Here is a 15397-nt window from a genome sequence, read left to right on the forward strand (position 1 = left end):
GGAGAGCTCACACTGAGACGCATAGCTAGAGGAAACCAGGGTCTCTTCGGCCAATATGGAAGTACTGCCAGTACCTGGACTGTCTCTCTGAGAAGCCTCAGGAGGAACTTGAATATTAATGGTCGGGGGGGGGGAAGGCATATGCGGTGGTGAACCTCCAGGGGCATGACAGGGCATCTACTTCCTCGGCTTGCGTATACGGCAGGCGAGAGAAGAATCTGGTCAGTTTGGCATTCTCCGGTGTGGCAAATAGGTCTACCTGAGGAGGATCCTAGAGGTTGGCAATCTGACGGAAGACCTGGGGGTGAAGAGCCCACTCGTTGTCCAAGAAGTTCCTCGACAGCGTGTCTGCTTCCTTGTTCAACCTTCCCGGGAGATACATCGCCCTGAGGTCTAAGATGTTCTTCTCTGCCCAGAGCATAATCGGCTCTACTTCCCTGAGGAGTGATGTGCTGCGAGTGCCCCCCTGCTTTTGCAGATACGCAACAGCTGCCCTGTTGTCCAGGTGTATAAGTACTCTCTGGCCTCGGATCTGAGATGCCAATGAAGTCAGTGCCAAGAACGCTGCTCTCATCTCCAGGATGTTGGATACTACTCCCTGGGTGGAACAGGACCATCTTCCCTGTATCCTGGTTTCCCCACAATGGGCTCCCCAGCCTTGTCCACTTGCGTCGGACGTAACTGTGATCCAGGGGAGGGAACCCAGGTGACGAGGTTTGGAGAGGTTTTCCGGAAGGGTCAACCAATGAAGACTCCTGCGCATTGCTCCCGTCAGCAGAATTGTCTGAGAGAGTTGTTGTTTCTTCCACTGCGCCAAGAAACCCATCTGGAAATACCTCAAGTGCCAATGGGCCCAAGGAATCATTGGTATACAGGCAGACATCGTGCCAATGAGGCTCAGGCATTGTGACGCCGTTAGGTACAGGCTCGCGATGGTTTTGACCATCTTCTGGATAATGATACTGTCCCCTCCTGGGTGTTGAACATTGCACCTAGATAGATCATCCGCTGTGTAGGTGCAAGCTGACTCTTTTCTGAGTTTATCAACCATCCTAGTTCTCTCAGGGACTGAAGAAGAATGTCTCGGTGATATACCAACTGATCCGGACTGCTTGATAGGAGGAGGATGAATCTTGGTGAATACCCTGGGGGAGGTGCACAGACCGAAGGGCAGGGCTTGAAACTGCAGGTGGGTCTGTCCTACTGCAAATCTGAGATACTTCTGAAAGGCAGGTAGAATTGGCACGTGTAGGTGCGCATCCTGCAGGTCGACTGAAATCATCCAATCTGTTGGCTGCACTGCCTGAATAATTGTTTGTTGAGACTCCATCTTGAAGCTTTCGGGGTGTATGTGCCTGTTGAGCCTTTTTAGATCTTTCACAGGCCTCCATCCACCCGTTCTCTTTGGGACCAGAAACAGAGTGGAATAGAAGCCTGCGAAGTGCTCTGCCAAGGGAACCTCCAAAAGTGCCCCCATTGGATTGTTGACAGGACCCAGGGATCCTGGCATCTGTTGGCCCAGACTGGAAAAAAGAACTTTAGCCTGGCTCCCACCGGGAGTGTCTGGGCTAATCTGGCGTCAAAAGTATTGCTTCTGCTCATGTGGAGTCGAAGGGGCTTTCAACTTTCTGCCCAAAAAGGATGCCTGAGTGCCCCTCCAGGGTCTTCTGCTGTCTCTGGACTGCCTTGATTGTCTAAAATCCCTAGGATTTGACTGGCGGAACCTAGAAGAACCCCCTCTGGATCTTCGCATCCTTCTGTCTTGGGGAAGCATACCTGACTTTCCTCCTGACAACCTAGAGATGGCTTTATCCATCTTGTCTCCAAATAATGCCTTCCTGTCGAATGGGATTTTGCACAACTTTTGCTTGGAAGCTAAATCCGCCATCCAGAGTTTCAACCACAAGGCCCTTTTCGCCATTACTGAGTGCAGCATAGATCTTGCTGAACACCTAATCGTGTCTATAGCTGCTACTCCGACGAAGTCTGCTGACAGCCTAATTTCCTCCAAGGCTTTAATTATGTCCTCCTTGGGGACGTCCTGGCGCAGAGCCGTTTCAATGTTATCCGTCCAAGCTCTAATGGCATTAGACACGGAGGTGAGGGCGATCGCTGGCTTACATGCTGCTCCTGCAGCTAAATAGCTCCTCTTGAGGTCCAGGTCGATTCGTCTGTCAAGAGGGTCCTTGAAAGAAGCAGAATCTTCTATAGGCAGGGTGATATTTTTTGCGAGTCGCACCACTGATGCGTCCACCACAGGCATGGAGTTTAATGACTGCGTTCCCGACTCTGGTGAGGGATACAGTTTATTGAAACGGCCCAATGAAAGTTTTTTATCAGTCTTTGACCACTCATTTTGAATGATTTGACTAATTTCGCCCATCAAAGGGAAGAAAGGAATGGGAAGTAGCTTTTTGCTTCCTGGGGAGGTTGTTCAGCATCCTCCAAGGCTATTGCAGCTCTGACTGCCTGGATGAATGGTTTTACCAATGAATGGCTGAAGCCAGAAGGATCTGACTCATCTGACGAATCCCCCGAGAGGTCTTCAGGTGGGGAATCTCTGCCGGTCGGCCTGATGGAGGTAGAGGAGTACTGGCTGCAGAAGGACCGGGAAGATTAAGTTCAACATCCTGAGCCTGGGACATCTGCGGGACTGGCTGAGCGGGAACCAAAGCTGCAAGCTCAGAGAAGGAGTCCTTCATAGTTCTTTTGAGCAGGTCCACAACCTGTTGATTTTCTAACTCGCGGCTGGACGCATAGTCCGCAAAACAGTCCTTGCAAACTACTTTGTTCGGCAGCGGACTAGCCCCACAGGTCCAGCACTTCTTCGTATAGGCTCTAGGAGAGGGGGACCGATCCCGTCTTCTGGATCTTGATCTATGTCGAGAAGAATGGAACTTGCGTCTTGACGAGCAGGACCGGTGGCGTGAAGAACGAGATCTGCGACTTGGGCTGTCGTCATCGCGGTGCCTTGAGGATTTTTTGGTCCTCTTGGAGTGGGCAGGGCTATGATTTTAAGAAAAAACCATGTCAGGCCAGCGAGCGCACTTTTTTTTTTTTTTTTTTTTTTTATACTCACATATAGGTGGTCCCATACCTAACGGAAGTGTGAGGATCTTTGTTGCGAGATGAATGGCTCATTGCGGAGTTGGGCACAAGGATCAGCTGCGGAAATATAGCAAGAAAGGAAAGGAGAGAGGGAAAAAAAAAAAAAGTGTTTTTTTATTTTTTTTTTTTTTTTTTTTTTTTTAAGACATGTTACCCGTTATGTTCTCTCTGTTTTTTATTTTTTTATTTTTTTTTTTTATACTTACCACAGAGCAGCTTTAGAGAAACCTAACAGGGCACAGCCGAGGAGACTGCTAGCCCTTAAGGCTGACCTTAAATACCCTAAGGGTGGGTGGGGTAATCCCAAGAACCCCCAGTCTCTCTCTTCTTTTTTATTTTTTTTTTATTTTAAAACTCTAGAAGAAAAAAGGGCAAAAACTGTCCCTTTTTCCAGAACTAAAAATGGCCGCCGAGAGACCACACATGCGCCCGCGCATGCGCAGTAGAGCTGATGCCGAGAAAACCCCGTCAAACGACGGCTGCTCTCTAGCTCCTCGGATCGCACATGCGCAGTATGGCGGTGGGGACGCCGGGCCGCGCTGTCTCTTCCCTGCAGGGACGGTAAACAGAAAAAATCAAGGCACCCGCAGCAATAGGCCGAAGGATGCCGATCTTAAGGACAGCAGCATGGAAATATGACAGGTAATAAACAAAAGAACATCTTACTCCCTATTGTGTTATATATATATATATATATATATATATATATATATATATATATATATATATATATATATATATATATATATATATATATATATATAATATATATAATATATTTTCTTTTAAAGGGAAGAAAGGGAAGGAAACAGAAAGGGAAGAGGGGAAGGGAAAAAGACATATGCTTGTTTCTTTCTTTTCTTTTTTTTTTTTTTTTTAAATGAAAATCACAAGCCTGGAAGAATGGGAGCTGATCCTTTTGCGACTCCTTTGCATTCATCATAGGATATGGTGGCAGACTGCGTTCCTGTGCGGAAACTCTGCAAGAAGACCCCAACAGATCCACAGAGGGGTTCCCAGTCTTATCAGCGCTGTGAGCGGTCCAAGAACAGGGACTGCGCACGGGAAAGGCTAAACCCGGCGGACGCTGCCAAAGGCAGAGGTATGGACATACTGCTACTCTTCACCAGCACAAGAGGTATGAGGAAAAAAAGGAGAATGTTGGGGGAGGGACTATGCCTTTTAATATATGCTATTCACTAGTCCTGAGGGAGGAGTCGAGGTGGAGCTCTATCACCAGTATGCTGCCATGGAGGCACCAGGAAAAAAACTTCAGTACTTGTTTATTGCAAAACGCTGCATTTTGCGGGAAAAAAAGTCCCCGACCCTCTCCAAAAATGCAGAGGCACAAAAATGCATCGATGTAAACGCTATCCATAGGAACCCATGTTAAAAAAAATTCTCTGCATTTCTGCAAAAAGCAAAAAATCAAAAAATGCATTAGTGTGAATCGAGCCTTACAGAATTAATAATATTCACTCAATAGTGAAGACTCACTTTAATCAGGCACATTAAAGGAAAACTCATCTGCACTAGAATGGGTATTTAAAGTAAACTCTACTACAACTTGAGTAAAGATTCACAACTCCTTTACTTTAGTAAGTCTGGGTATGTATGGGTTAGAGCTGCATGATTCTGGCAAAAATGAGAATCAATTTTTTTTTGCCTAGAATAAAGTAACATTATCTTTCACACTATACAAAAAAATTTGGACTAACTCTACTGTTTTTTTTTTTTTTTTCATTGAAGTGTGTGTTTTCTTCAAAAATTGCGTTTGAAAGACCGCTGCGAAAACACAGTGCAACATAAAATATTGTATACAACCGCCATTTTATTCTCTAGGGTCTCTACAAAAAAAAAATATGTTTTCCAGGTTCTAAGTAATTTTCTAGCAAAAAATACTGATTTTAACTTGAAGGCAACAAGTGTTAGAAAAAGGCTTAGTTTTTAAGTGGTTATAGTGACCTAATTTACAGACCACAGTTCATCCCTTTGAAAGAACTAAATAATACTTTGTTTATAGTTATCTCAGCATTGAGGAATGTTGCTAAACATTTTGCGGGTTTATTTATTTATTTTTCAGCTCTGAGTAGAGAACAGCTCTGCACTTGTTACATAGAATCGAGGAAATGCCAGATTAAGATCGTGAGGGGGGTTGAATTGAGATCACGATTTTTTAACGATTAATCATGCAGCTCTAGTATGGGTCCCTAAAAAGTATCAACCTTGTGAAACATTCATCGAGAAGCACTAGAAAGAGAAATGCAACTTCCTGATGTGTTATACTAGAAGGCTTGTTCAGAGAAGACTTAGTACTGCAGTGAAGTACTGCACATGCAAGAACCCTTTGATGGCATTATTTGCTATATGTGGGTCTGAAGTCTTTAAATTTGGGCTACTTAAGGATGATGGTCATTGCCAACTTAACCACTTAAGGTGACATAATTGCGTACCTGTACATCACCCCCTTTGTTGCCTGTGGGGCACGCACGCTCTGCCGGGACCACGCTCCCGCTTTGATTGGACACAGTGGGAGCCAATCAGGCGTCCACCCGCGATCGTTTAGAGGAGAGACAGAACGACGTTCTGCCTATCTAAACAAGGCATACCACTGTTCTGTCAGAAACAGGAACTAGGGAACACAGGTGTCTCTTCCTCCAGTTAAACTACCCCCACAAAGAAATCACTCTCTAGAGCACACTTAACCCTTTGATCGCTCCTGATGTTAACACTTTCCCTGCCAGTGTCATTTATACAGTGATAGTGCTTTTTTTTTTTTTTTTTTTTTTTTTTTTTTTTTTAGCACTGATCACTGGTCCCCAAAAAGTGTCACTTAAGTGTCAGATTTGTCCACCGCAATGTCGCAGTCCCATTTAAAACAATATAAAAGATAAAAAGTCCATAAAAATATCCCATAATTTGTAGACGTTATAACTTTTGCGCAAACCAATATACACTTATTGGGATTCTTTTACCAAAAATATGTAGCATACATGTTGGCCTAAATTGATGAAGAAATTTTGATTTTTTTTTTTTTTTTATTTACATTTTTTTTTTTTATTTCTATGGGATGTGTTTTATAGCAGAAAGTAAAAAATAATGTTTTATTTTCCCAAGGCGTCTTTCAGAACAGCACCTGAGAGATAGCGACTCCTCCCACCGGAACCAGGAAACACCTTCTTCCTCCAAACTTTAAAGGGAGGCACCTCCCTACCATACCAGTTTTTGTGTTTCCTCCGGCCCGGAGGGAACATCTTTTGGGAGGGGAGTCAAGGTCTCTCAGGTGCTCCTGGGAGACGGGGCTTCTCTTCTCTTTTTTTCCTCCACAGGAGACCCACTGTCCTCCCGGCCTACCCAAACATCCGCAGCGGTAGGAATCGGGATCCCCTTCCCCTCCTAGTGCTCGGTGAGAGACGAAGATCAGTCACCCACGCCGTCGTAGGAGCAGCGGTGCGCGTGCGCCGCCGTCATTTCCGGCGTGGACGCAAGGTGGGAGGAGGTAGGACAGGAGCTGGCCCCTATTTCCGCTTCTGGTCCGGTGCAGATTCACTATGGGAGTCCGGAAGCGGTATATGAAGCCACGAGTGGAAAGCTGCACACCAGAGATGGAGGACTCAGCGTCTGCAGCGGTGGGGACAGGCACAGGCGCCAGCAAAGCTCAGGTAGGAGCAGCGGTTTTCTTCCTTTACCTGGGTTTGGTCTATACCTTTTTTTTCTCTACTTCCTAGTGGCAAGGGGCCTGTCTGGGCACTAGAGGCTGACTGGTTTCTTCTAAGTGCACCTTTGGGTGATTCTTGTGAAGCTGAGACTGGGTCTCACTAAAAGGTCCCCTGGTTTTGTTTCTTTTTTTTTGTTTTTTCTCTCACAGGCTAAAAGCTCTGACCCAAAAAAGAGATGTCCTTCTTGCAAGGCCAAAATGGGAGAAAATTGGAAAAAAGCCCTGTGCAGTGCATGCATCACTTCTTTAGTCAAGGAGGAATCAGCTTCGGTTTGTGATGACCTGGTTGCCTCTGTAAAGAAGGAACTATATGCCATGATTCAAACTTTTCGTGACTCCTTAGTTAATCCAGCTGCTAGTCAGCCATCCACTTCTGAGGCTTCCCAGGGTTCCCTTTCTATCCCGGTGGTGGAAGCTCTATCTGAAGACCCCTCAACCAGGGAAGAGCAGTCCCCTGCTCCTTCTGTTAAAGATTCGGAAGAGGAGGGTGAGGGAGCGGAGGTGGCCCCTTCCAAATTTAAGCTATTCCTCGAGGAGGTAGATGGGCTCCTTAAAGCTATTCATGTTACGCTTGGCTTAAGTGAGGAAAAGAAGGAATTATCCCTTCATGACTGCATGTATGCAGGATTAAATGAACCTAGAGGCCGAACATTTCCAGTCCATTCGGTCATTTCTGACGCCATTGCTAAAGAATAGCAAGATCCGGAGAAAAAAACCTTTTTTTTCCAGAGCCCACAAAAGGCGCTTCCCTTTTGAGGAGGACCCTTCTGCGGTGTGGAATAAGGTGCCCAGGTTGGATGCTGCACTTTCCCAGGTCTCAAGATCCACAGACCTGTCATTTGAAGACATGGGAGTTCTGAAGGATCCAATGGACAAACGCATGGATCTTTTGCTCAAAAGATCATGGCAATCAATCATGAGCAATTTGAAGCCAGCAATGGCCACAACATGTGTGGCCAGGAATCTGGAATACTGGGTGAACCAGCTTGGATCACATATAGTGGCAGATTCACCCAAACAAGAGATCTTAGATTCCTTTCCTACCCTGATCTCTGCAGTGGCTTATATTGCAGAGGCTTCAGCTGAAGCAATTAAAATGTCAGCTAGGTCTGCAGCTTTGACAAATGCTGCAAGAAGAGCTTTATAGCTAATAACCTGGCCAGGGGATACAGCTTCAAAGAGCAAACTTTGTGGGATTCCTTTTTCAGGTGACCTTCTTTTTGGCCGTGATCTAGATAATATCCTAGACAGAACTGCCGATAAGAAGAAGTCCTTCCCGGTCAAAAAGAAAAAGCAGGCCCCAAAACATCTTTTTCGACCTCAAAAAGCTCAAGACCAGACAGTAAGTTTCAGGGGAGGAGGAAAAATTGGTCCGCTCAAAAAAACGAAGGGTAAAGGCGGAATTCTCTTCCGTCCTCCTTCACAGGCCGAGAAATCGCAATGACTTGTCCCTGCGGGTTGGCGGAAGATTAGCAGAGTTTCTTCCGCAGTGGTCAGGGATAACTTCAAATAAGTTTATTCTGACCACTCTCTCGCAGGGCTATACTTTCGTTTTCCAGAAGCCCATCAGGAAGGTTTCTGTTAACAAATACCCCTTAAAGTCCAATAAGGACCCTGGCCATGAAGTCCTCTCTAGAGGAACTGATGCAGCAGGGTGTAGAAATCCCAGTGCCACCAAAAGAACAGCGGGAGGGATTCTATTCGCATGTCTTCCTGGTAAAAAAACCAAAAGGAAGATTTCGATTAATTCTCAATCTAAAGCCGCTAAACGTAGCCATCAAGTACAGAAAGTTCAAGATGGACACAATTTTCACTGTCAGAAATCTACTGACTCCAGATTGCTTCATGGCGTCAGTGGATTTAAAAGATGCATACCTGCATATTCCAATCTCATCCAAATCCCAGAAGTATCTCAGGTTGGCAGTAAGGTTGGAGGGCGGAATCCAGCATCTACAATTCAGACCCTTACCCGCACCACGAATTTTCACCAAGGTGATGGCAGAGGCACTGGCTCCGCTTTGTCTTCAAGGAATTGCAGTAATTCTTTATTTAGAGGATCTGCTATTTTTCGCCCCCTCGAGAGGAATTGCAGAGAAATTTAGGCAGAGCATGCAGCCATCTGGAGTCTCTTGGATGGATTCTAAATCTCCAAAAATCTTCCCCGAACCCATCTCAGGAGATTTGGTTTCTAGGGTATATTATAAGATCTATGGATCAAAGGATCTTTCTTCCTTCAGAGAAGAAGGAAAAGATCCAGGATATAGTGTCTTTACTGCAGACCAACCAGCAGCTGACAGTAAGGCGGGTCATGTCAGCTCTGGGTGTTCTGATTTCGTCAATGCCGGCTGTTCAGTGGGCAAGGTTACACTTCAGACATCTGCAGGCCTTTCTTCTGAGATCCTGGGATCACAATTTGGAATCTCTAGAATCGGAAGTAAAAATTCCAACCCAGGTGAAGAGGTCACTATGGTGGTGGAAAAGGCAGGATATCCTATCGGAGGGGTTAGTCTGGGCCTTTACGATCGGAAAAAGGCTGACAACCGATGCCAGTTCCTGGGGGTGGGGGGCCCACCTAGAAAAGGTTTTCACTCAGGGAAACTGGTCCAGGAAAGAGGCGACAAAGTCCTCAAACTGGAGAGAGCTCAAAGTGATGGACTTGGCTCTGAAGTCATTCGCTCAGGGTCTTCAGGCCCAGCATGTTCAAATACTAACAGACAATGCCACGGCCGTGGCTTATATAAACAGGCAGGGAGGTACAAGGAGCAAATTGCTGCAAGTACTAGCCATGGACATTCTTCGATGGGCAGAAGGACACTTGCTGTATCTATCAGCGGTCCACCTAAAAAGGTCCCTGAACAGGGTGGCGGATTTCCTGAGCAGAAACCCCATTCAGGAAGCAGAATGGTCTCTGAACCCAGAGGTGTTCGCTATGATTGCTGAAAAATGGGGGCTGCCAGAAGTGGATCTGTTCGCCTCAAAGGAGAATGCCCTGGTTCCGCTATTTTTTTCCCTAAACAGTCACGACGGGTCACTAGGGACAGATGCTCTGGCGTATTCATGGAAATTCCATCTTTGCTACGCTTTTCCTCCATTCCAGTTAATTCCCTTAATATTAAGGAAAATTCAGAAAGAAATGGTACCAGTCATCCTAATCATGCCCTTTTGGCCAAGAAGGGCCTGGTTTTCAACCGTTCTGAGAATGGCGGTCCAGCCTTATTGGCATCTTCCCCTCAGGCACGATTTACTATTACAAGGTCCTGTAAATCACCCAGAGGTAGCCACTTTGGCTCTCACAGCCTGGTATCTGAAGAGCAGCTCCTAAAAAGCAAGGGCTTTTCCAACCGATTGATTTCAACACTATTATCTAGTAGGAAAAAGGTGACTAGGGACATTTATTCCAAGGTCTGGAGGGTTTATAATACATGGTGTAATTCATCTGCCCAGGACCCAGGGAGTCTTGTTACCATTCTTGAATATTTACAGGATGGAGCCGACAAGGGACTAGCAGTTAGTACCTTGAAGGTGCAGGTTGCTGCGCTAGCAGTGTTCTTAGAAAGATCTGTGGCCTCAAATCCGTTGGTAACCAGATTCTTTAGATCTCTTACAAGATCCAGACAAGCACCGCTTAAGTTTTTTCCTAAATGGGATAGTCCTTCAGTCTCTAACAAAGAGTCCCTTTGAACCGTTAGAAGAAGCGCCACTCAGATATCTCACTTTTAAGTCTGTGTTTCTGATTGCCATGGTCTCTGCACGCAGGATCAGTGAGCTTAACGCTTTATCAATTAAGGAACCCTATTTGTCTATCTTTCCTGATAGGGTTATACTTAGGACAGATCAGAAATTCTTACCAAAGATAGCTTCAGTACAGAATCGTGTTCAGGACATTATACTTCCAACCTTCTGCCCCAACCCAGTAGGGGGAGAAGGAGACTTGTTTCCACATGTTGGATGTCAGAAGAACTTTGTTATGCTATTTGGAAAGAACAAGGTCCTTTAGACGTGAAATAAATGTATCTATATCTCTAGAAGGGAGAGTGCAAACTTACATGTATGTTTAAAAACCGTAGAGAAACAAGGTCACGAGGTGCCTGTGGTAAGTGTGTGCACACAGCCAGGGAGAAAACATCAAAATTGGACCAGGTCTGCAATCCAATTAGACCAAGCCTAATTAAAGGAATGAATAACATTAGAGGTGTTGCTATTGGTAACTAGGGCCATATAAGGTAGATATGCCTGTACTTACTTAGTAATATCAGCTGTAGAGAGAAATTCTCATAGCAGCACATTCACAGGTAAGTAATATCTGTCCTGGGGTTAAGAGGGATGGAAATTACGATATGTCCTGTATAAGATGTAAAAGGACAAAAATCAAGGAAACGAAAAAGATGAATGTTTTAAGATGTATCTGAGCATAGGCAAGACTGCTGGAAAGAAGTCTGTTACCTAATCCATCATGGTGCAGACAATGTTGCTTGAAAGGATCAATATTGACCAGCAAGGTAGAAGGCGGGTACCAAGGTGGATCCTAAGAGATGTGTAAGAGCATAGTAAGTAATTCATGTGGAAAACATGAAGTACAGGTATTTTGAAAGACAGGAGTTTACCTTGTAGCTGTGTGCAGAGCATATGCAGGCACGTCCCTCGTCCATCAAGGAACTGAGAGACTGGCCGGTTACTTGTATGCCCCCCACACCTGATCAGATAATGATCAGGTGTGCGGACGCTTAACGAGGGGTATCCACAGCTGCGCACTGCACGGTGCCTCGGAACTACGTGTTCCATCATGCACCGCGCGCGCATGCTCAGAACGTACGGACCGTGTGGCGAATGGGGAGGCGAACAACCCTGGAATGGGAGGTGCCAAGGTGTCACCTCATCCAATCAGCCGATGGAGAAAGGGGGCCGAAAAGTCTGAGAACAGACGTGGGCACCCAGGGGCAGACAGAGGTCTGCGCCTTGGCGTCCGTACAGGCAAAAACAGCGCTGGCCATGTCAGTCCCAAACGGGGAGAGCCCATACAGTGACTGCCCACCCCTCACACATAAGCCTCCTCCCCCAATCAGGAGCTAGCCAAGGCGCCAGAGAATGAGTGCAGGCCGGTGGTGGGGCACGGCGGGGCATGAGGGGTAGTGTGCTGAGACACAGGGTAGGGGGACAAAGCCTATACTACCCGACGATCCACAGGGGTCGTTGGGGAAAGTGGGAGGTACCTGTGTGTCAGCCCACGACGTCCAGCCACAATGTGTATAGTGTGCATAGAGAACCACTGGGTCCTAGTATACCAGTGGGATTTGTAACCAAAAAATTGAAAATACAAAACAGGATAAAATGCATCAAAAAAAACAACAAAAAAACACAATCCTATAGCGGAGCTTATATACTGCGATAAATATGTCAAAAGATGTTATTCAATACTGACAAAAAGGGTTTAGTATAACAAATGAATACAAACGAGATACACTTGTATGTTAGGCAGGGTATCAAAGATATTAAGTCAATATAGGAACTTATAAGAAAAAATACATTTATAGCAAATGCAGATAACATACTATTAAGCATTTGTTTCAGGGGGGGACTTTATGGAGGAAACCCCAGATGGAGCCATGGCAACAAAAAGAGAGAAGAAGATCAGGAGGCTCGGAAAAATAGAGAAATAGAAAGGGGGTAGGGGGCAGAGAGAGAGGGAGACAGGTAGGGATGAGATGAAGAAAGAGAACCACAAACGACGTTGTCTAGGGAGTGGGCATAGGAAAAGGAAAATATATGATGTGTAAAAATATTTTTACTAATAAGTATTAAAGAAAGGGCTTGAAGCTGATATATTCGTTGAGTCCTGGGAAGATAGTGGCATTTAATGTATGAATCCATTTAGTTTCAAGTCGTAGTAATAGGTTATCAGTACTACCGCCTCTTACATGTGGAGGAATATGTTCAAGTGCGGAAAACAAAATGACGTGGGGATCAGAGTTATGTTGGGCAGCAATGTGCCTATTAATGGCTGTAGTAGTGATGTTCTTGTATAGTGGTTTTATATGATCCCGAATGCGAATCTGAAAAGGGCGCTTAGTTTTGCCAACGTAGAATGAGCCGCATTGGCATTGAGCCAAATATACGACCCCAACAGTGGCACAGGTGACGTAGTGTCTGATGGTGTGTGTATTTCCATCAGGTAAGTTAACAACTTGAGAATTGGCAACAAATGCACATATGTCGCATTTACCACATTGATAGGTGCCGGTGGCAGTAGGCCTATGTGCAGTGTCGGTAGAATGGTGGCTGTGAATCAAACGATCACGAAGAGAGGGAGAACGTCGGTAAGTGATATCAGGGTATGTGTTAATGTGTTTGGCAATGATAGGGTCAGATGTGAGTAGAGGCCAAAATTGTTTGAGAACATCTTTGATTTGGGTATGCTGGTTAGAGAACTGAGTAATGAGTCGTGTGGGTTGTTTGGAGTCCAATGGTTTGTCGGGAAAAACCAAATCTTTCCGGTTAAGTTTCTTTGCCTTATGGAATGCTTTTTGCTTATTGGCTAAATATGTTAGGATCAAACGTAACTGTACCCGTGAGGATGATTTCTTCAGGGCGGCACATGACCTCTATAATAGACTCTTAGACAGAGGCTACAGCCATTCTTTGTTAAAAAAAGCATTCCATAAGGCAAAGAAACTTAACCGGAAAGATTTGGTTTTTCCCGACAAACCATTGGACTCCAAACAACCCACACGACTCATTACTCAGTTCTCTAACCAGCATACCCAAATCAAAGATGTTCTCAAACAATTTTGGCCTCTACTCACATCTGACCCTATCATTGCCAAACACATTAACACATACCCTGATATCACTTACCGACGTTCTCCCTCTCTTCGTGATCGTTTGATTCACAGCCACCATTCTACCGACACTGCACATAGGCCTACTGCCACCGGCACCTATCAATGTGGTAAATGCGACATATGTGCATTTGTTGCCAATTCTCAAGTTGTTAACTTACCTGATGGAAATACACACACCATCAGACACTACGTCACCTGTGCCACTGTTGGGGTCGTATATTTGGCTCAATGCCAATGCGGCTCATTCTACGTTGGCAAAACTAAGCGCCCTTTTCAGATTCGCATTCGGGATCATATAAAACCACTATACAAGAACATCACTACTACAGCCATTAATAGGCACATTGCTGCCCAACATAACTCTGATCCCCACGTCATTTTGTTTTCCGCACTTGAACATATTCCTCCACATGTAAGAGGCGGTAGTACTGATAACCTATTACTACGACTTGAAACTAAATGGATTCATACATTAAATGCCACTATCTTCCCAGGACTCAACGAATATATCAGCTTCAAGCCCTTTCTTTAATACTTATTAGTAAAAATATTTTTACACATCATATATTTTCCTTTTCCTATGCCCACTCCCTAGACAACGTCGTTTGTGGTTCTCTTTCTTCATCTCATCCCTACCTGTCTCCCTCTCTCTCTGCCCCCTACCCCCTTTCTATTTCTCTATTTTTCCGAGCCTCCTGATCTTCTTCTCTCTTTTTGTTGCCATGGCTCCATCTGGGGTTTCCTCCATAAAGTCCCCCCCTGAAACAAATGCTTAATAGTATGTTATCTGCATTTGCTATAAATGTATTTTTTCTTATAAGTTCCTATATTGACTTAATATCTTTGATACCCTGCCTAACATACAAGTGTATCTCGTTTGTATTCATTTGTTATACTAAACCCTTTTTGTCAGTATTGAATAACATCTTTTGACATATTTATCGCAGTATATAAGCTCCGCTATAGGATTGTGTTTTTTTGTTGTTTTTTTTGATGCATTTTATCCTGTTTTGTATTTTCAATTTTTTGGTTACAAATCCCACTGGTATACTAGGACCCAGTGGTTCTCTATGCACACTATACACATTGTGGCTGGACGTCGTGGGCTGACACACAGGTACCTCCCACTTTCCCCAACGACCCCTGTGGATCGTCGGGTAGTATAGGCTTTGTCCCCCTACCCTGTGTCTCAGCACACTACCCCTCATGCCCCGCCGTGCCCCACCACCGGCCTGCACTCATTCTCTGGCGCCTTGGCTAGCTCCTGATTGGGGGAGGAGGCTTATGTGTGAGGGGTGGGCAGTCACTGTATGGGCTCTCCCCGTTTGGGACTGACATGGCCAGCGCTGTTTTTGCCTGTACGGACGCCAAGGCGCAGACCTCTGTCTGCCCCTGGGTGCCCACGTCTGTTCTCAGACTTTTCGGCCCCCTTTCTCCATCGGCTGATTGGATGAGGTGACACCTTGGCACCTCCCATTCCAGGGTTGTTCGCCTCCCCATTCGCCACACGGTCCGTACGTTCTGAGCATGCGCGCGCGGTGCATGATGGAACACGTAGTTCCGAGGCACCGTGCAGTGCGCAGCTGTGGATACCCCTCGTTAAGCGTCCGCACACCTGATCATTATCTGATCAGGTGTGGGGGGCATACAAGTAACCGGCCAGTCTCTCAGTTCCTTGATGGACGAGGGACGTGCCTGCATATGCTCTGCACACAGCTACAAGGTAAACTCC

The 15397-nt window shown here is 45.6% G+C and overlaps 1 protein-coding gene across 3 annotated transcripts in view; it reads left to right on the top strand.

The window, feature by feature from the left end:
• The window catches only part of CCDC127 (coiled-coil domain containing 127), a 250270-nt gene that overhangs the window by 5938 nt on the left and 228935 nt on the right, over positions 1 to 15397 (top strand). The window contains exon 2 of one of the 3 annotated variants that reach the window (XM_073630712.1): positions 4054 to 4246. The exons of the other annotated variants lie outside the window; for them this stretch is intronic. The gene's annotated coding sequence lies outside the window, so the exon portion shown is untranslated. The remainder of the gene's footprint in view (positions 1 to 4053; positions 4247 to 15397) is intronic. 3 annotated transcript variants of the gene reach the window in all.

Source organism: Aquarana catesbeiana, linkage group LG05, assembly GCF_042186555.1.
Source record: "Aquarana catesbeiana isolate 2022-GZ linkage group LG05, ASM4218655v1, whole genome shotgun sequence".
In the NCBI taxonomy this organism is placed as follows: domain Eukaryota; kingdom Metazoa; phylum Chordata; class Amphibia; order Anura; family Ranidae; genus Aquarana; species Aquarana catesbeiana.